General features: G+C 49.0%; 1 long non-coding RNA gene across 1 annotated transcript; it reads right to left on the bottom strand.

The window, feature by feature from the left end:
• Positions 1-12,459: 12,459 nt before the first annotated feature.
• LOC123598449 lies at positions 12,460-20,813 on the bottom strand. The gene is made up of 4 exons (XR_006712606.1): positions 20,403-20,813; positions 18,463-18,617; positions 17,498-17,856; positions 12,460-13,464 (listed from the first exon to the last, which is right to left on the bottom strand). It is a non-coding gene; the product is annotated as an uncharacterized LOC123598449 (long non-coding RNA).
• Positions 20,814-20,815: the final 2 nt, after the last annotated feature.

The raw sequence follows: 20,815 nt of genomic DNA, 5'->3' as shown, positions 1-20,815 counted from the left end.
GCAAGGGTGCGCACCGGCCAGGTGGAGCCCAGGAAAAATGGCAGCATCCACCTCAACCCAACAGAAATGGAACGCCCCCCCACCGCCACCCCGTCCCCGGTGGAACCACACGTGCAATCTTAAATTTTCTAGCGGCCACATTTAAATAAGTAAAACAATAGCAACAACAGACCCAGGCAGAATTAATTTGTAATTAATCTACAATTTAATTGTAGCTAATTTAACTACCTCCACAATAGCACTGCAACCTGAAATCAATCCAACGAAGATAGTACCGAGATATTTTACATTTCTGTGCTGAGTCTTTGAAGCTCCATGTGTATTTTACACCACAGCACATCTCAGTTTGGATTAGATGCATGTCAAGTGGCCCATAGCCGCCTTCTGGATAGCACAGGTTTATGGGAACAGCAGCACCTAGGTGATCAAAGTCACTGTGAGCATGTGAGGCCTCTCCCCACCCTGACCCATTCAAGAAAGGAGCCCACGATGCTGAGCCTCTAGCAATATCAGGGTGTAGGGTTCTGCACCTAGTAAGGAGGTGGAGGTGACAGCCTGAGAAATCTGAGCCCTCCCGATGACCAACAGAGCACTTGGACCCATGGGCTTGAGAGGCCCAGGATGCTCAGAATCCACAGGCATCTGTAAAAGTCCTATTCTAGTGTGCTTTTAACTTAAAAGTGCTTTTAACTCAAATGCGCTTTTAACTCCGGGCACCACACAGAAACAATCAACTGCATCTTGCCAACTGATTGTGACCTTTGTGCTTCTGTTAACCTGCAGCATGAAGGCTGTGCTCTGGAACATCTTTTTCATTCAAGCCACCTATAATTCTTATTCCATTTGCTTATTCCTCGCATCCTAACCCAACTAGCACAGTAGAATATTTTAAAGCTTATTTCTGTCCTTGGTGCTGTAAGAAATCAGTGCACTGAATTATTGTTTCCAATCATTCTCCTCCGCTTCTCCTTTCAGCCCCTCCCACTCCCCCTCCTGCCTTGTCCAGGACCACTTGAGAAACCAGAAAGCATTGCACAGCTTAGAGGAGATCAAAACAGTCACAAGTCAGCATTCATTACCAATCAAATGAGTTACATCTACAAAGCTTAGGGTAATGCCCGGCACAGAGTAAGTACTCAAAAAGTCTTGGCTGGTAAGGACTTGTGGTACCTTAGCATCTGAGCAAGTCAATTCAATAGGTATTTCTTGGGGGTCTGCTCTGTGCCAGGCCCTACTAGGTGCTTGGGAACAACAGGGAACAAAATAGATCTCACCCTTCAGAGAGCCAACATCCTAGCTGGGGAAGATGTACGGGGAATAATAAACATCCCAAATATGTCGATTGCATAGAATGCTAGAGGGTGGTAAGTGCTGTCAGTGAAAAGACAAAGTGAAGCAGGTTAGGGGGATTGGGAAGACAAGGTGGGGCAGGTGGCATATTAAATAGGGTGCCTTGGGGCACCTGGGTGGCTCAGTCGATTAAGCATCCGAATCTTGGTTTCTGCTCAGGTCATGATCTCGCGGTTCGTGAGTTCGAGCCCCACGTCAGGCTCTGTGCTGACAGTGCGGAGCCTGCTTCGGGTTCTCTTTCTCCGCTCTCTTTCAAAAATAAATAAATAAACTTAAAAAAAATTTTTTTTTAATTTTTTTTTTAACGTTTATTTATTTTTGAGACAGAGAGAGAGAAATGGAGCATGAACGGGGGAGGGGCAGAGAGAGAGGGAGACAGAATCGGAAGCAGGCTCCAGGCTCTGAGCCGTCAGCCCAGAGCCCGATGTGGGGCTCGAACTCACGGACCGCGAGATCGTGACCTGAGCTGAAGTCGGACGCTTAACCGACTGAGCCACCCAGGCGCCCCCCAAAAAATTTTTTTAAGTAGGGTGCCTTGCTCATCGGTCCTCATTGAGAAGGGCATGAACTGAGCAGAGTCTTGACACAGGTAAGGGCACCTCTCTGGAGTGCACAGCCAGTAGACAGACAGGCCTTCAAGCAGGGTGTCTGGTGGGCTTGAGGGACAGCCAGGGGGCTGATGTACAGAGCATGAGGACCACGGTAATGAGCAATAGAAAAGGAAATCAGAGAATTAACAAAAGGGAGAGGGGTCCTTCAGGCTGATGTAAGGACTTCGGTTTTCACCCTGAGGAAAAGGAGGCCATTACAGGACTTGGAGCTGAGGAGAGACAGGCCTGCATTTCCATTTTACATAGATCACATAGGCTGCTGTGGTGAGAAGAGACGGCGGGGGAGGGAGGCAAGGGTAGGAGCAAGGAGGCCAGTGAGGAGGCCAGTGCAGTAATTCGGGCAAGAGATGGTGATGGCTCAGAACAGGGGCTGACAGTGGACTGGTGAAAAGCATCACCGTAGAGACCTGCCACCAGGGCTGTGTACCCGGACTCCGACTGTAACTCCCCCACAGGCAGACAGGAGGCTTCCCCCTTCCTTGTGTCCCCCTTAATAACAACTATTAGTCATTCAGTCACCTAGACCAAGTTAGAGGTGCAGCTGCAAGGAAGTCATTGAGAAAACTTCTTGGCTGTACTCAAATTACCAGCAAATTTGAAGCAAAACCAAATATATCTGCAATGGAACTGTGGCTGAAACAAGTAAAACTTTGGAGAAAAGGGAGTCACAGGTTTTCAGCAGAACAATGTAATTTGGTGAGCGATGGGAGGGGAGAAGGCCTTAGCCAAGAAGGGCCTTAGGCCTGGAAGTTGGGCTGACGTGGGGTCAGGGAGGAAGAAATTTCCTCTGCCTTTCAAAGATTCTTCTAGTTGGACTAAGAATCAAACTGACATGAGACAGATTAACAGAAGAAAATCAAATTTAATTTTGTATGTGTGGGGAATCTACATGAAAGTCCAAAGCCGGGCAAAACGAGGTACATATGTCATCCTGAGCTAAGAGAGGGGCAGGGGGCTGGGGATACAGAGAGGAGGAAGGAAGGCCGCTAGCAGGTGCCTGAGAGGAGATGTTCAATAAACAAAATTTTCCTGTTGTGCAGCTAGGTTTCCTAGGTAAAAGGGAATCTCTGTTAATAGCTCTCTTCCTGGTACAGGTCCTCTCTCTAAATTCTTTTTAGGCACTTGAGGGGGAGGTCCAAGTATCTTCCTGAGTCTTTTAGGCCCTGGTTGTTTTCAGCTCAAAATAATCTACATGACACTGTGGTTGTCTTGGGGCAGACTGCCCTTGGCCCCTGCAATGGCAGTTTTGGACCCGGTGAAATCATGAATTTGTGAAATAAGGAATCAGGGTCAGCTGGAAGAAAGCTTGTATTCAAGCCTGAGGGAAAGAGATCACGTACAATTAAAATTTATAGTTAAGCATTAATAAAGGTAGTACATTGTACTTAGCTTACTAGCACTTTTTCAAAGTAATAAAGTTTACTTTTTAAGGCACTCTATCATTTCTTAATGTCATTGTTAAGTTGTTTTTTTGTTTTTTTTTTTTTTTTTAGGAGTTTTATTTCAGAGGAGGAGAAAAAAAGTATAATCGTGGCATGGTGAAAAGAACATGTGTTGACATCACGTGTCTGGATTTTTAGCTCTGTTCTGTGCGACCTCAGGCAAGTCATTTCACTTTCGTGAGCCTCAGTTTTATCTTCTGTGAAATGAGAGCACAGGATTAAGTGGTCTCCTCTGGCTCTAAAATTTTGTGTATTTTTAATTGAGTGGAAAATGCATTTATTTCTTTCTTGATTAACACCTCTAATGGGCTCCCTGACAGTGTGAGAGTTGAAGTCAAGGTCTTAAGCAAGACATTCCTTATCTATAGGCCATGGATCCTGACTAAGGGCACACAGGGCATTTCCTGAGAGCTGACTTTGCAAACTGAACCCACAACATGACGATGAGTGGCCCAACCAGAGGGGGTAAGGAATCAAACACAGACCCTGGCTACCTCACAGCTCAGCCAACCTGGTCTTGGCCCCTCCCTGGAAAGTATTATGTCTCTCAATTTAAATATTTAACAACTGTGAGGGCCTACCCTCTGGCACCACGGGTTAGGGGAGGGGGGAGGTGTCTCGCCAAGTTTTCAAGCTTTTATGTCACAATTTTCTTTTTCTTTTTCTTTTTCTTTTGTTTTTTGAAAGAGAGAGAGCAGGGGAGGGGCAGAGGGAGACAGAGAGAGAGAGAGAATTCTAAGCAGGTTCCCCACTCATCGTGGAGCCCGATGCCGGGCTCGATCTCACAACTCTGAGATCATGACCGGAGCCCAACTCAAGAGTCAGAGGCTTAACCGACTGAGCCACCCAGGAGCCCTTTTAATGGCACATTTTAAATGCCATATTCTGTCAACTGTCAGCTGTCACTAACTGAGCACACACATGTGCCAAGCCATGTGTTGTATGCCAGGACGCAGCTGTGAGCAAAGACTAATGCAGTCCCTGCCTGGTGACACTCACAGTCTGATGGGGAAAACAGACATTAAACAGCAGCCATGAATAATTTATTACAAGACTCTGAGCATGCAGAGTGCTGCAAAAAGAAATTCCAGAACTACAGAAGCATTTACTGAGGAGCCTAATTTAGTCCCCTAGGCTGAAGAAGTGATATTTAAGATGACCCTGCAAAGATGAGTTGGAGTTAAGTGAAGAGAGAAAAGAATATTCTGGAGGGTGGGAACAGCTGCGAGAAGGGAATAGGACCCCTCTTTTGGACTTCTAAGCCATCATGCCACTGTGTTTATCTGAGGTTCCAGCTGGGATTTAGAGGGATAAGGGCATTCATTCATGTGTTCGTTCATTCATTCATTCATTCATTCATAGCTGTTATGTTCCTGTTATGTGCTGAAGAACAGCAATGGACCCTCTCCAAAAAGAAAAAAAAAATCCTCTCTAATGGAATTTATATTCTAGTGGAGAAGACAGACAAATGTGTAAGTAAAACCTGATGGTGACACGTATGCAGAAGAAACTGTAAGGAGTATCTGTTCTGGGGGTAGAGAGCGCAGTGTTACGTAGGAGGAGGTCAGGGAAGGCCTAGGCCTGGAAGAGTGGAGGAGGTGAACCTTTTCATCCTCAGGGGAAAAGCATTCCTTGCAGTGGGAACAGCAATGGCAAAGGCCTTCAGCTAGGAGTGTGTTTAACACACTTGAGGAGAAGCAAGGAGGCCAGAACAGCCAGAATGAGGTGAGCAAGGAAGGGGATGAGGCCACGGAGCCATGAGGCCAACTTCATCATTTCGAGGTCATTGCGTCATTGGAGGTCATTGCGAGAACCTAGGCTTTTCCCTGAGTGAGGCTTTAGGCAGGGGAGTGACATGATCTGAAATGTTATAAAAGGACCGTGTTGTTTCCTGTTGAGAATAGACTGAGGGGGCTTGTGCAGGGCAGGACCCAGGAAGACCACAAAAGAGAGGGTGGCAGGATGGGGAGATGGACTGAGGTCCTGAGAAGTGCTGGATTCCGGATATATTTGAGAGGTAGAACCAGTAAGATTTGCTGATGGATTGGATGTGGGGCATCGAAGAAAGAGGCAGCAAGGAGGACACCAAGGTTTCTGACCTGAGAATCTGGCAAAACTGAGTTGTCCCTTACCAAGATGGGATGGACGGTAGGAGGAGCGGGCTTAGCGGGAGAAATCCGGAGTTTGTTTGGGGACAGGCTGCAGGTGAGACCTCCCTTGGACATCCAGTGGGGCTAAGCGATGAGGTTCAGGAAGAGAGCTGGCAGGAGGCACAAATAATGTGGGAAGGAAAGTTAAGAGACTGAATCCTAAGAGTTCTCCTCACAAGGAAGACATTTTTTTTTTTCCTTTTTTTCTTTTTGTCCTTTTTTTTTTTTTTTAATTTTTTTTTCAACGTTTATTTATTTTTGGGACAGAGAGAGACAGAGCATGAACGGGGGAGGGGCAGAGAGAGAGGGAGACACAGAATCGGAAACAGGCTCCAGGCTCTGAGCCATCAGCCCAGAGCCCGACACGGGGCTCGAACTCACGGACCGCGAGATCGTGACCTGGCTGAAGTCGGACGCTTAACTGACTGCGCCACCCAGGCGCCCCTGTCCTTTTTATGGTATAGGAGAAAGTGGATGGTCGCTGAACCTATTGTGGCCATCATTTTACCACCTATGAATCAAACCATCATTCTGTAACCATCACTTACACAGTGATGTACGTCAATTATTTCTCAATAAAACCAGGGGGAAAGCCACTGTAAGAGTTGTCAGTTATTTAGAGCCAGGAGAGTAGATAAGGCCACCTATGGAGTGAGGGTAGATTGGAGAAGAGAGGGTCCCTAGGGGCCCCCAATGCTGAGGATGAACCTGTAAAGGAAAACCGCCAAAGAAGCCATGCTCGAAATTGCCTTGAGAGAGTCGACCTTTGTTCTCCCCGATACCCCTCCCCAGGGGTATTCCCCAGTACCCCTGGCCCCTCGCCTCCTCCACACCCAATGCCTGCCATGTGTACCCACACACGTGCACCCACCCATTCACATACACTGGACACAATCACCTATCTCTTGGGTTCACGCCTTTGACAGGGGCTGCGAGAGTGTGGCCCACCTTTCCCAGCCTCCCTGGGGGAGGGACAGGTTTGGACATGGGTGGGAACGCTATGTCCCAGGAGGTGAGCACCCTGTACTGTTATTTCAGAATTCCTTATTGTTGGTCCTACCGATGATGCCGCCGTGTCCATGGGAGAACAAATAAGAGATTTCCTATGCAAGTTCATAGCCACATGAGCTTGAAAGGTAGTGTTTGAATTTGAATGCCAGCAAAACCGTAGAAGCCCCATACCAAAAGAACAAGTCGTCTCATCCATGCCCCTGCCTCGCTGCACCTGTCCCAGGTGGCTAGGTTGCCATCTACTCTGTTCCTGGGATCTCAAGGAGGGGTCAGGCAGGACAGCCTCATTGACTTTGACCATGTGCCACGTGCCAGTCATTGGCCATAGCCACGGCCATCTTCACTTTTGTGCAGTTCTTGCTGTGGGTTAAGGCCAATTTCTCCTGTCTTGTCGTTAAATACAAAGAGCCTGTTGAATGGCAACTGGCCACTCAGTCATCCTCCTGGTGTGGCCACCAGGGAGTCGCGGTGTCCACGGTGGAGAATCATCTCAGACATTGCATGCTCTTCTGTTCCCAGTGTCCTCAGGTCCTAGCAGCACGCAAAGTGGATGGGTTAAAGGGCTCCTGGCAGCTTTGTCCCCAGTGGTCTGATTTGCTGAATGGTGGTGGTCCGACTGGTTGAACAGCGAGGACTGCCCCGTGTAACAGCCAATGGGGCCATTCCTTGAGAAAGTTGGGGAGGCCTAGGGAGAGGAGGGGGCCCACCCGCTCCGTGGAGAAGCCACAAATGCATGTGCTCCAAATGAACCCCAGAGACTGGAGAAACCAAATTGATGCCATCTATTATTAGATGAAAGTCAGACACAGCAAAAATGAGCAGCGAGGGAACCCAGATGCTAACAACGTCTCCTCCTTCTGATGTTCCATTAGAGCCCCCATTTCGCATAAGCACCGTATGTCTATAAAACAGGGATTTTGGAAGCAGAGAACAGCTGACAGAGGTGTCAATAAGCCAATTTGTGGCTTGTTAGAGTGTTACACTTGTTTATCGGCATTTAACGAGACAAGACATTGATGTTAACACAGTGGGAGGGAAGTTGCCTGGACCAATAGTATCCCTTGCTGAAAATTAATTTAAGCCCTTTTTTTCTTTGTGCCAGAAATGGTGGAGGTAATTCATTACCAAAGTGTTGAAATGCCACTGAAAATGAGCTAGGGTAATAAGGGAAGAGTCATCAGCAGCTGAACAAAATCCCAATTTAGCTTTCTTCTGGTAACCTCTTGTAAATGAGACATTGTGAAATAATATGCTTTATGGCAGCGAAGAAAACAAAGGGGTTTATTTAACTTGGGGGATGGGGACGGCTGCAGGGCTGCGAAGGGAAAGTTGCATGCACGGATCTTTGAAAAACCACAAGAGCAGCTGTCTCCGCAGCGGAGTCCACAGCCACACTGCACTGACGGAAACTGAACAGTCTATGTCTTGGACCCCCTTGGCTTGAGGAATCCCGGGTCTTGGTGAAGCCACGCTCTTTTATCAAGATTCTGTGAAGTCACTGTTGGGATCGTTTACAGGGTCTCAGCTCCATCCACCGGCCTCCAGTTGAGACTGGGCACAGCATCACCCATGTCTGCGCCTCACATGTGCCATTTAATAGTCACATGGGGTGCGTGACCTGAAAATGTAGTGGCTTCCGTTTTCCACCCCTTGCAAATTTTGTCTTTCCATTCTTTACGTACCCACATGCCACCCAGGGGAAGATGAACAGGCGGACACGAAGCCAAGTTACTGTGGGCTGACTGGCTCTTTCTTCATAGGACCTCCATCGTCTCATCCACTCCCTCCCCCACCCTGCTCGTCTTCCAGGCAGAAGACTTTGAACCCAGCTTGAGACTATTAGGGGCGAGTAGAGGGGCACTTCTGCAAGAACTTCACAGGACAGAACATGATTTGGACATCTGGCTGGGTTAGGCAGGCTTGTGTCATTAGCCCAGACTTGTCACCCCTCGCTATTCATGCCCTTCGCTTTGTGACTTTGCATAAAGAAGTACAGTATATTTCCCCACTCCCTCACTTTGCCTTTGGCTGTGTGGGGATGTGACCGCTCTGCGCCTAGGTTGTAAGAGACATGGGGTGTTTCTTCTCACCATCAGGTGCCTCTAACCTCTCCAAGATGGAGATGGCCAAGATCAGCTAATTGCAGGTGACCTACAGACCAATGAGCTATATAAGAGCTTACTATTGTGTACCACTGAATACAAAATCGGAGTGGCTTGTTATATAGCAGTAGAAAACAATAATGGCCCATTAAAACCAGGAAAGAGATCCTTATGTGCAAGGAGACCAATCCTTTGGAGGGAAAGACTGACTTCTACTTGAGGAATCATCTAAAATTAAGAGTCAGAGTATGTTTCCCAGGCGGGTGCCCTTCTCAGGACAAAACCTGCCTCTCTCTGCCTCTGCCACCTGGGCCACTCGTTAAAAGCCTCAGTTTCACACGGAGAAGCCCTGGTGGGGCATTCCCCATCCCCTTCCCCATTCTCCCGGCATCTTAAAAAAAGAAAACAAAAACAAAAACAAAAACTACAACCTTCCATCTGTTAGGGACTCTTTCCAAACGATGGTTTTTGAACCTGTATTAGACTCCTTATTCTATTCATGATAGGGGCAGGTTTCCATATTAATACTTCCAGAAGCCAAGGGCCAGAGGCACGGGAGATTCCTTGTTGAGGGCAGTCAGCTGCCTGGACATCCTATGTTTTCATGCCATCCAGCCCGCTGCCGGAGCTGAGAGCCCAGACCAGCATCCCCACTGGCCCTGGAGGGGTGATATGTCTCTCAAAGCTTTTTATAATGTGAGCACTGGTCCCAGCAGCTTAGATGTGAGCCGTTTGGGGATAAATACTTGGATTATTCATTCTTCTGTTCATGAAAGGCCAGCGATCTTACGTTTCGACTAAGCATGGTTGGCATATAGAACAGAGCCTCATTTTTCCTGCTGTTTATATAAATGGACTCACCCTGCCCAGACTCCCTGCTGCAAATGTGTGATTAAAGGATTATAAAGGTGATGGAAATAGTAATCACGTCTGTTTTCAGACAGAGCCTTCCCTCATGGGGCCCAAAATGGCTGTGTTCTTATTCATATCTGCAAGGAAAGGGAACGTAAGGGTACTCTCATAGATGGGCCAGTAGGCCCCGGGAAAGGGTCAGATAGCAAATTACCCCAGGTTACCTGGCTCATCAATTTCCAACTTTGATTGTGGATGAGGGAGGGGAGGTTGCTGTCAAAACAGTTTAGAGCCTGCAGACAATAGACAACACGTCACCAGATCACTCAGACTGGGGTTGGGATTTGGACTCCCAGAGAGGAAGGACCCAGCAGGGCAAGGCAGGGCCCCGGGCTCAGAGGAGCTAGGGGTGGGACAGGTTATCAACAGAGTGGAGGCTGGCACTGAAACCATGCTGAAGTCCTCTACAGCTGAGACAAAGGCCGATCCGCCAGATCAATTGGTACTGAGTCACCCAAACCACTTGTTAGGCTCATTCTATGGAAATACAGGTCAGGTTCCAGCAACCAAAGAGTTAATGTGCTCTGGGAGGTCGGTGAGTGAGGTGGGACAACACCCAAAGGGCATTTAATTTCAGGTTTCTGGGGCTCATGGGGACTTTGAATTGTTCCCAGCTGGAATTTTACCTCCTGTGTGGAATCTCAGAATAGAAAAAGTTGGGCACCAGGGCAGAAGATGGGGTGCTAGCCCAGGCCGTGTCCTTAGCCTGTCGTGGGACTTGAGCTGAGTAGCCTGCCTTGTCCCAGCCTCAGTTTCCTCACCCGTAGAAGAGACCAGTACCTCCCTAACTCCCTCCCTCCTGTCATTGTTATGAAGGGCACATGACATAGCGTATGAAATCATCTTGGAAAAATCTAAGACCAGGGTGTTGTCAGTATTAGTTTGCCCTGACATGGGAAGCAGTGGAATTTTCTGGGGCTGATTTGCCAGTTTGAGGACTATCCAGTCCTTCTTCCCCTTTCCCTAATTCCCTAGTCCTGGACATTTCCTTGTCCATCATCTCCCAGCAGGGGCTGCAGTGATCTTGATAATTTCTGAGATAGAGCCATAGCATGTGAAAATGGTGGGGAGCTATGGGTCATCTGATGGCCTGTTTTAGTTTAGCGATGTGGGCACCAATGCACACATGGGGAATGTTACCTGCCCTAGGTCACGTGGCTAGTTAACGCTAAGCCAGAAAGCACAGTCTGGCACACGGTGGGAATTCAGTATATGTAGGTAGTCTTTACTACTATCCCAACTATACCACGCTTTCACAAAGCAATCCATTTTGCTACTTACCACTGACTTTGATAAGAGGTTTGGGATGGGAAAGAATGAGGGTTGAAGAAGAAGGAAGTCATAACTGACGTTACAGAAGAAATTTTTTAGATTAGCTAATGTCACCTTAAATGCCTCCTCTTCCAGGAAGCCCAAACTGATCAAAGGCCCTTCCCCATGTTCTCACTTTATCTCCTTGTATCTCGTCCTTCTCCTGTATGCCACACCAAAAGACTTCCTCACTTGTCTCTCTCCTTCTAGGCTAGGTTCCCTGAGGATACGTGCTCCTACTTTTTCAAAGTTGAATCCACAGTATTTCATGTTTAATATGTGAAGCTGAAGATTTTATTATAGTTTAGGAGTCAGTGATGTTTCTTAGATGTTCCTGATTTCTTTGGGCCCATGGGCCCAGAAGGTCTCGGACTGAGAACAAAAAACAAACAAACAAACAAACAAAAACCCAAAAACCCTTAGTTTTCATCCAGTTCCATTATTTACAATCTATACTATTTTAGTCAAGTCGCTTCCTGCCTTTAAGCCTCACTTTTGTCATCTCTAAAAAAATGGGGTATCTATGGAAGGCAACTCGTCAATAACTATCAAATTTACCAATGGATAAAGCCTTTGACCAAACAATTTCACTTTTAGAAATTTATTTTCAGATATTCTTTTTATTTTATTTTATTTCAATGTTTATTTTTTGAGAGAGAGAGAGAGAGAGAGCATGAGCAGGGGAGGGGCAGAGAAAGAGGGAGACACAGAATACAAAGCAGGCTCCGGGCTCTGAGCCGTCAGCACAGAGCCTGACACGGGGCTTGAGCTCACAGACCACAGGATTATGGCCTGAGCCAAAGTTGGACACTTAACTGACTGAGCCACCCAGGTGCTCCAATGTTCAGATATTCTTGCATACATCCTGCAGATAGACTTACAGGTTATTCACTACAGCATTATTCATAAAAGTTAAAGAGTGGAAAGACTTAAATGGGCTTGTTAAATAAGCTAATTTATATAACAGGATACCATGTAGCCACAAAAAGAATGATGTAGGTCTGTACATACTGATATCGAATAATCTCCAAAATATACTCTGCAGTGAGAAAATGCAAGGTGCATAACAGTGTGTAAAGCAAGCTTTCCATTTGTGAAAAGGAGGGAAAGACTATATATACTTGCTTGTATATGCATAAAATATCCCTAGAACATTTCTCAGGGAACCAGTGATTTCTGTCTGCACCAAAGAAGATGGGGATGGCTATGGACGGGGAAGAGGGGTCTCCCGCTGTATAGACTTTAGGACCATTTGAATTTTGAACAATGTAAAAATAAATCTTTTAAAAGAACACTAAAAGAAAGAAAAAGGAGTGAAGGTACCAACCCACTCACTCTTCTGTTGTGGGAAGCATATGTGAGAATGTCTATAAAGGTAGTTTCAGCTGTAGGATGAGATACCATGGGGAGACTCTTGCAGCCCCCAGGCCCGTGGCCACCCCTCGCCTCTGAACTTGAAATGGCTAGCCGTTTTCCAACCAAGATCCTGGAGCAGATTCACAGCATAGCTGTCCAGGAACATTTAGATAAAATACTTCTACTCTTCATTACCAGAGTTCTCTGGCGAGGCGGAGAAGGGGTAAGGCTCTCCCAGGAGAGTCTAGGACTGGAGTCTGAGAGCCCCGTCATGCCAGGGTCTGTGGTCAGCTGGCGGGCAGGACTCATGCTCCTTCTCGTAGTGAACAAGCCCATGTGGGCTTTACAGCTTCAGCACATATGCCAGTTGTGGTGACGTGGAGCCCAGGGGATACAGGAAATATCGTTCCTGCAGCTGGAAGGGTTTCTTTGTCTCCTTTATGCCCACACTAGCTTCTAAGGCTTTATTGCTTTGGCATCAGGAGGGAGATTCCACCTTAGGGAAGATAACTATGAGCTACCGACGAGGGCTAGCTATATTACGAGTTAACTGACTGACTAGATATGAAAACAACCACTGACTTTAAAATCCCTTCCCCAGAGGCATCTGGAACCACACCATTAGCCACTTACGCATTAAGCGTTGTCATCAACGTGCGGATCTTCTGTTTAAATTTAAATTTTCCCGGGAAGGGTAATACCTTGGGAAAAAAATTAGCTTCGAAGTACATTCCCTCATCGAGTCGATGATTATCGAGTGCTTATTCATGCCAGATACTCTACCAAGTACCTGGATATATAGGCACATAAGACCATCATCAACCTCAATAATAAATATCACAGCGATGCTGCTGCTGCTGATGGCGAACGTTTCCTGAGAGCTTCTCACACGGCAGGGATGCTTCTCATCTGTTTGTAAGCATTTGCACTGGATTCTTGTAACGCATCCCGGGAAGGCGATGCGGTTATTATCTCCATTTGTCAGGTGAGGAAACTGAGGCACAGAGATACCAAGCAACTTGTGCAAGATCCCACAGCAGGTAAGTGAGCTGGCACACACACGTTTTATCTAACAGGTATGTTTTCCGGAAGAGGCAGCAGCCAGGAGTTGAGGGCCTGTGGTTTGCGGGGAAGGGTGACGATCCAGGATGGCATCCCAGACAATCCTCGGGCAATTCCTGCCCTGGCAATGCTGGGAAGAGCTCAAGGCTGCAAAAGACTTAAGGAGACAAGAGAGCAATAAATTGAAAGGACACCAGCCAGGGTGGCTGGTGAGCCCAGTAAACAGAAGAGGCCAGAATAAGGAAAGGGCCTGGGCTGTGTCTATACCCTCACAGATGCGAAGAAAGCAAGCTTTACCTGACACCAGCATGAAGTCTGCACCCCCCCTCCCCCAACTGAGACACCAAGAGAAAAGAGAGAAATAAATCTGCCTTTGGCAGCACTGTGGACGTTGAGTGAGCTGGCCAGGAAGGACCAAGGATCCAGCCACCTGAGGAGTCAGCCAACTGGGGAGTGAGACAGAATGGTCTGCAAAATCCTGAGCCACACTCCAAGGTCAAGCTCAGCCAAGTTGAATAGAATTGGGAACACGAGGCTTTGGGCCTGGCTGAGTGTCCCCGGTGTCTCCCAAAGTGGCCCTGAGTTGACCTGACTTCCAGGCCGGAGGCACAGCCCAGTGCACTGAATTCAGGCTGGTTGAGGGGGCCCTTGTCCTGCTTTGCTCCCTCCTCATGCCCGTTCTGGATGTGCTACTGAAAGAGAGATGGTCCCTTCTGAAAGTGCCCCCTGCAACATGGAATCGAGCCCTGAGTAATAAATTCCTTCACTTTTCAAGTTCCCTGCCAGTTCTCCCTGGCTGAAGTGAAAGCCAACCTCCCTCCCTCCCTCTGGGCTGGACCTTCGAGGAACTGGGAGTCTGGAAAGATAGAGGCTGGAAGAGGCTGGGGATTGGAGCTAAAACAGACCCCCCTGTTACCAAGCCACAATCAGAACCAGGTCTGCAGCACTCATTTGGGGTCTGGGTGTGGAGTGGGGAGGATGAGCTTTAGTCTGTTCTAGAAGAAAATGAAGCCTGGTTTGTTTTTTTTTTTTTTTTTTTCCCCTCCCTGATTAGCATTTTTATTGCGTCCCTCCTATTTGCTCTGCCTGCTCATAATTAAATACTGCCCATGGTGTCTCGTCTATCTTGGTAATGTTCTCTTGGACACCGATGAATTGGATTTTCTTTATGGACTCGCTCCACTGACAGAAAATAAGACTCAAGTTCTGAGCCTCCCCTGGCAGGGTGGGTCAGCCCCAGGAGGGTGTCTAGTATTGAGGTCAGGATCTTCTGCATAGAGTCTTGGACTCTGTGATCTGAGATCTTGGGAAAAAAATGAAAAAAGCACCAGGTCTTCTTGTCCTCAGAGCAGCCCCCATGAGAGGTGACTCGTGGTATAAGGCAGCTGCCTCTGTTGTGCTGGGGAAGGGCCAGACTGGCAATGACTCCCGGTTAGAAGGGACAGATGGGCAGAGGTATGAGGCTCTCAGGGAAGGAGACTGGACTTTTGGCCGGGACTCCAAATAGGACCTGAGGCTGGTTCTAATCCTATGCTTTCTCTCTGCCTAACTCATCTTCGTCCCCTTCGTGTGACCCCTAGTCATGGCCCTCAGGCCACACTCCTCTTGTGTCATCAAATCCCGAACCTTCTTTGGCCTGCCTTTCTCTTGCCAGCCCCGTGGCTTCCCTCCTCCCCACTCCCCGTCTCTGTGTCCCAAGTAGAATCTTCTCTGCTTCCAAGGAGGTGCCTTACCTTCTCCGCTTTTTCCTCCCCCTCTGCTCTTTCACTGAAGCTTGGATTTCTGTCTTCATGTCTAACTTGGGCCACGAGAAAGAGTGGAGGAATTTATATCTGAAGCTTCTCAAGTGAGGGCTTATCAACCTAGACCAGCCTAGATTCAGGTGGTCCCCAGACCAGCAGCATCAGTTTGCATTGTGGGGCTTGTTAGAGGTCTCTTGTTAGAGACCTAGTGGATCAGGAACTCTGGGGGTCAGGCCCCACCATCCGTGTTTTGACAAGGCATCTTGCACACTCAGGTTTGAAAGCCACTGCTCTAGACCAATTTCTCAGAACTTTCTCTTGGTAGCATCTTCCCTGAAGCTCACATTGGCTGCGTACCTGCCTTCTCCTACCATCCATGGCCTCCAGTCACTCCCCACCTTCCCAAAGGAAACTGACCACCCTGCCAAGGAGCTATGTTTGCCTCCTCCTGTGTCCCTGCTCTGTGCCTTCTCCCTGGACAATGTCATCTTTGCTCACAGAGTCAGCTGTTACCTCTGTGCCCGTAACTCCCACACGCTCATTTCTAATAGGCAGCTCCCTCCTAGGTGCTAGAAATACGCTTCCTTCTGTCTATCAGGCGTTTGACCTTGACTTTCTCAGACTCCTTACCCACCTATCCGAAACATGGCTGCACTTGGGTTCCTTATTTCACTGAATTCCCAGCCCCGGCTCTATTCTAAGCATAGAGACTTCTCTGGCTCTTTCATTTTCTTCAGCTGTCAGCCCTCCCCCCTGCACACCTCTTCCACCCCCCCTGCACAACCAGCCAGGCATGGGGCCCACAGATTCTGGGGCTCCCCTTCTTGGCTGTTTCTGTCGCCATTGCTAATTCAACAGCCTTAGTTTGGCCCCTCACAACCCCCCACAACCTCTCACTTCTACCCTCCCTTCTCACTGCTCCAGAGTTGTTTTGCTAAACCACAGTTCTTACCACGATGGCCCCCCATGGCCTACAGGATGGAACCCCAGCTGGGCTTGCTGTCCTCAGGCCTTTCCTGCTAGAGTTCTTACCACTGTCCTTGCTTGGCCTGTGCTCCCGTCACGAGACATGCTGCTCATTTTCGTACCTCTGTGCGTTTGCTCATGCATGCTCCTTTCTTTGCACAGAAGGGCTTTCTGTCTCAAGAATTCCTTCTCAGCCTCGAAAAAGCAATTCAATGTACCCTGCCTGCCTTGCATGCAGTCTTCCCAGACAGCCCTTCTCCCTCTCTCTCCTCCCAGCTCTGGGCTCCCAGTGTGCACTGCTCTTGTCCTTTTATACGATGCACCCTTTGTAGTGTTCATTTGTCATGCTTCCCAGGTTGGGAGCTCCTCAAAAGTCTCTGCGGTGCCTCAGTCATCAGTGTTGTCCCAGTGCAGACCACAGAGCATGATTCCCGGGACACAGCTGAAGCTACATGACTCCTCCTTTTGCTTGCTTCCCCCAGCTGTTACTCAAAACACCGAGCCCTATGCACATACAACCACCCATAATCTTCGGTGACCTTCTTTGTGTCACTCCCTATCACCCAAGCAAAGTCCTGGCTGTCTGGGGGAGGGTCCGTCACTCCCACACACGCCTCAGGCAGCTCTTTGACATTGGCGTTCATCCTTGTCATTTATCTTATATGTCAAAATCTCTCGCACATTAGCATGGTGGAGAAAATGAGCATGGGTTATCCCTCAGGCCCTGCCTAGGGTGGTCCCATTCTGCTTTCAGCCCAGTCTGATGACACTCCCTTTGGCAGAGAAAGGAGGAAAAGGAGAGTTTCCACAATCCCGACCCTGGCTGGCAAGTCTCCTGATATCTCAGACACGGAGATGTGCTGTAGGGGTCTTTCCGGTGGCGCTGGATCCTGAGCTGCCCCCAGAGAGACCCCTGTGTCCAGAGACAAGCAGCAGGGCTTAGGATACAGCTGGCTCTCAGTAGGCGTTTGTAGAAGGAGTAACAAAATGGTGAGGAACAGAAGATGCTCTCAGAGTGTCCCTGCTCGCCTGGTGTTGCCAGTTCCTGCCTTTACAGCCCAACTGCAGCGTCTTTCTGCAGAGCGGAGCCAGGAAGCAAAGAGGAAGATGGAGAGAGTCTTGGAAGGAACATTTCTCCAGGATTCTCTCTTCTACCTCTGAGGAGGACCTCTGGATCAGGAAAAGCACACCGGTTTCCAAGGCCACCAAGCCCTCCTCTTTCTTGCCCTCAGCCCTGGGCTTGTGCCCTTCTAGGCTACGGGCAGGAAGAGGTAGACAGACTAGCGTGGAGACAACTTTAAGTGAATTCAATTACCATAGCAACCAAAACCACCAGAATGGAGATTAGGCTCCCGACAGCAGTGATCCAGGCATCTAAGAGAGGCAGCGATCCAGAGGCCATCACTGTGAGACTGGGGACTGGCCGGGGGGTGGGGGCAGGGACACCTCTGCTCATCTACCCGCACTCCCTCCCCCACTCACCTGTGCTTTCTGGGACTCCTCAGAGCTCTAACCTGCCGAGGAGCAGATTTCCATCCCTGCCTGGAGCCGGAGAGGCCTGGAAGGGCTGTGGGAGTCAGAGCAATGAGCAGGTGCTGCTGGCCTTCCTGTGGCCTCTCATTTTCTACCATGTCCCTTCATGGATAACAGGGCACTGGCCTGCCTTCTGCATCTCTCGGCAGAGCTGCATTTAAAAGTAGGGGCTCTGGGGTCTACTGTTTGTTTCCAAATCCCAGCTCTGCTAATGATCTTGAGCAAGCTGTTGAACTTTTCTGAGCCTTGGTTTTTTTCATCTGATAAGTGGGGGTGATGGTATCTGTTTCATAGGAGTGCTGTAAGGACTAAAAAATAAGAAAACAAAAAATGAGAATGCATATAAGGCCTCTGCACAGTAACAGTTGTTACTAATTCCATGGTGGTGGTGATGATGATAATGATGATGATGGCAACTCCAGTCCCTCCTTTCCCTTGTATATTTCCCTGCCACGAGTACCACCTTTGACAGGTGGAGGTACCCAGCCTAAGGTAGGCAGAGAAGATTCCCAGAGGCTGACAAGCTGGGACATGGTAGTCAGTTTCCTCCTGCTCCAGAAGCCCGTCAGAAACCCCGAGAGACTGCACAGGCCACCTGACAAATGACCGAAGGCCTTGCTTTCTGGAGACTTCATCTGGACCCACGAGCTGCAGTCAGCCTGGGCAAGCTCGTTTGCCCCACTGATGTTCGACAGGTCTGATCTTTAGCGCCTCCCAAAGCTGATGGTCTCCCTAAGGGTGGAACGCTCATCTGTAAAATGGGGATAAAAATAAAGGCTGATTTATGAGACCTGCTCTAATAATAGACCAGCTCACGTAGAACTGAGGGCAAATGGAGGCACTGTCTCTGCTACTCTCCTCTCATGTGTGTGCATGTGTGCACTGGTGTGATTTCCCACGGAGTGTGCGAGTACCTGGAGGGCAGAGAGGAGCCTCTTCATTGATGTGAGAGGAACATGAGGAACTTGGGACCTGGGCTGGGGAAGATGTCTCGTCTACCTCCAGGGCTGTGCTCATTCATTTCACAAGCGGTTTTTGAACACTGGCGAGACGGTCAGACCTTGTGCAGCTGCCGGGGAAGCCAAGATGAATACGACTCAGGAGTTGAGCTTGGAGGTGGAGAAAGAGCTCAGAGCAACTTAATCACAAGGTGCTATTTGACAGCGGGAAGTGGGGTGAGGATGCCTGGGGCAGTCATCGAGGACCCGCATCTGGATTGGGCTGGAAGGAGGAACACAGTTTGCCCAGTGGGGAAGGAGGAAGGACTCTGCAGGCAGAGAGAACAGCAGGTGCAAAGAGGGAGTGTGAAAGGGCCTGGTGTGTCTGGGGGAGGTGAGAAGTTTAGGGAAGCTAAAGCGCACGCACGCCTGTGTGTGTGTGCGCCTGCGCGGGCATGCATGTTGGGGACAATAAGGGGGTGGAGGGAAGAATGGCAGGGGATGAGACCCAAGGGTTAATTTCTCCTCTTATCTCACAAGAGGTCAGCAATTCTATAGGCCTCTAGCTACTGTGGCCTGCTGTGCTGAGATGTGTTCAGCCCTATTTTGAAAATTCATTCCCCTACTACCAGAGGAATTGTGAGCTTGTTTTGAGGAAACGCCAGCCTGTTTCTGAAGGTCTGCATTGCTCACAGGTCTTGAATGTCCCCGGCTGACAGCTTCCTCCAGCCCGGTATAAACAGCCCTGCCTGGAAAGGGCCCCTGGAGAGGACTGTGACCAGCCCTCCCTCCCGGAAGGGCTGCCTCTGCACCCCAGCTGGCTCCACGTGGCATCCCCCAGCCCTACATCGGTAGGGTCGTGTGGCCAGGTGGCACAGCCTGACCTGGGGGCCTCTTGTGCTCCATGCCCAAGCAGTCCCAAGTCCTGATAATTTTACCTCCAACTTCTTTCTCTCATGCTCCCTTTTGTCCATCCACCCACCACTGCCCTAGCAGAGGCCCTCATCATCTCTCTCCTGGAATACTGCAATAGCCTGCTAATTGGTCCCCCTGCTTCCCATCTGGTCCTCCTCAAATCCATCCTCCACACTGCCAGGCCAGAGTGGGTTTTTCTAACATAGATCTGCCTGCACTACGCAACTGCCCGGAGCCTTCTGGTGGCTCCCCGTGGCCTGCAGGACAGACTCCAGCTCCTTGCCTGGGCTTCCCAGCCTTAGCCCCTGCTGCGCCCTGACTCTGCCCCCACACCCCGGGCACACGCTGGACTCATTCCTGTCTTGGTGTGTTTGCTGCCTGGTGTTCACTTCATCCCCTCAGCCGTCATCATTTGGCTGATTCCTTGTCCTCTTTCTGCTCCCAGCTCAGATGTCATCTCGTCCAGAGCATCTTCCCTGACCCCACAGGCTGGGCCGAGTGCCTCCTCCCTGTGCTTTCCTACCTCTCCATGCATAGCCCTGGCTCTGTCACTAGGTAGCTATGTGATGCTCGCCTCCGATTCTTGGTCGGCAATGGGAATAAAAATAAATCGACCTCATGAGATTGTTTTGAGAATTTGTGAATCTAGCTTCCCTTCAGCCCTCGGGCTTCTCTGACCCCCAGAAGAGGTTGGTGAGCCTAAACCTCAGTGCAGAGCACACATCCACGGTCTGTCTTCCTGTTTAAACCATGAGCTCCAAGAAGTCAGGGCCTGCCTCCATCTTGCTCACCACCATATGCCCAGCACAGCAACTAATGGATATTCAATAACTACGTGTTAAAGGAATGAATGGTTTGATACATGTTTGTGGAACTGGTGTTAGTGGATGAAGACCTATGGGTTCAATTAAAATGTTTCCTGAGTGCCGGGCTCGGGGCTGGGGCTCCCCTGTTAATATTCAGGTGGGACTAGAGACGCAGATAAGACAAAGCATACTCACGTGTCCTAGTCAAAAGTGCACCTTGAGCTGTGACTTCAGTTCAAGTCAAAGGAGCATTTGAGTAGGCCGAAAAGGAAGTGAAAAGAATCTTCCTGGGGAAAAACAGTTCATACCTGGCCCCCTCCCCATATCCCTCATCACAGCCTCACCAGGGCAAGCAGCACTGTGTAATTCACTAAGATGGCTGTGGTGTGTTTCCTTTTTTGTCCACTCCAGGAATCTGCAGCAAAGAGGGAACCTGCTAACGTTGAGCCTGTATTTGCAAAATTGACTCAGGCATTAGCTACAACGGTGCACACTTACCACTTTAAAGATGCCAGTCTGCCTGGGTGGGAGAAGCACCCCTAAAGAGCCATGGGAAGGGTATTCACTCTGTCATCATCAAAGGACAAGAAATTTACTAACTTCTTTAA

This window comes from Leopardus geoffroyi, chromosome C1, assembly GCF_018350155.1.
Source record: "Leopardus geoffroyi isolate Oge1 chromosome C1, O.geoffroyi_Oge1_pat1.0, whole genome shotgun sequence".
NCBI classification, from domain to species: domain Eukaryota; kingdom Metazoa; phylum Chordata; class Mammalia; order Carnivora; family Felidae; genus Leopardus; species Leopardus geoffroyi.
The sequence above is the reverse complement of the archived record's forward strand: the minus strand, read 5'-3'. Positions and strand labels throughout refer to the sequence as shown.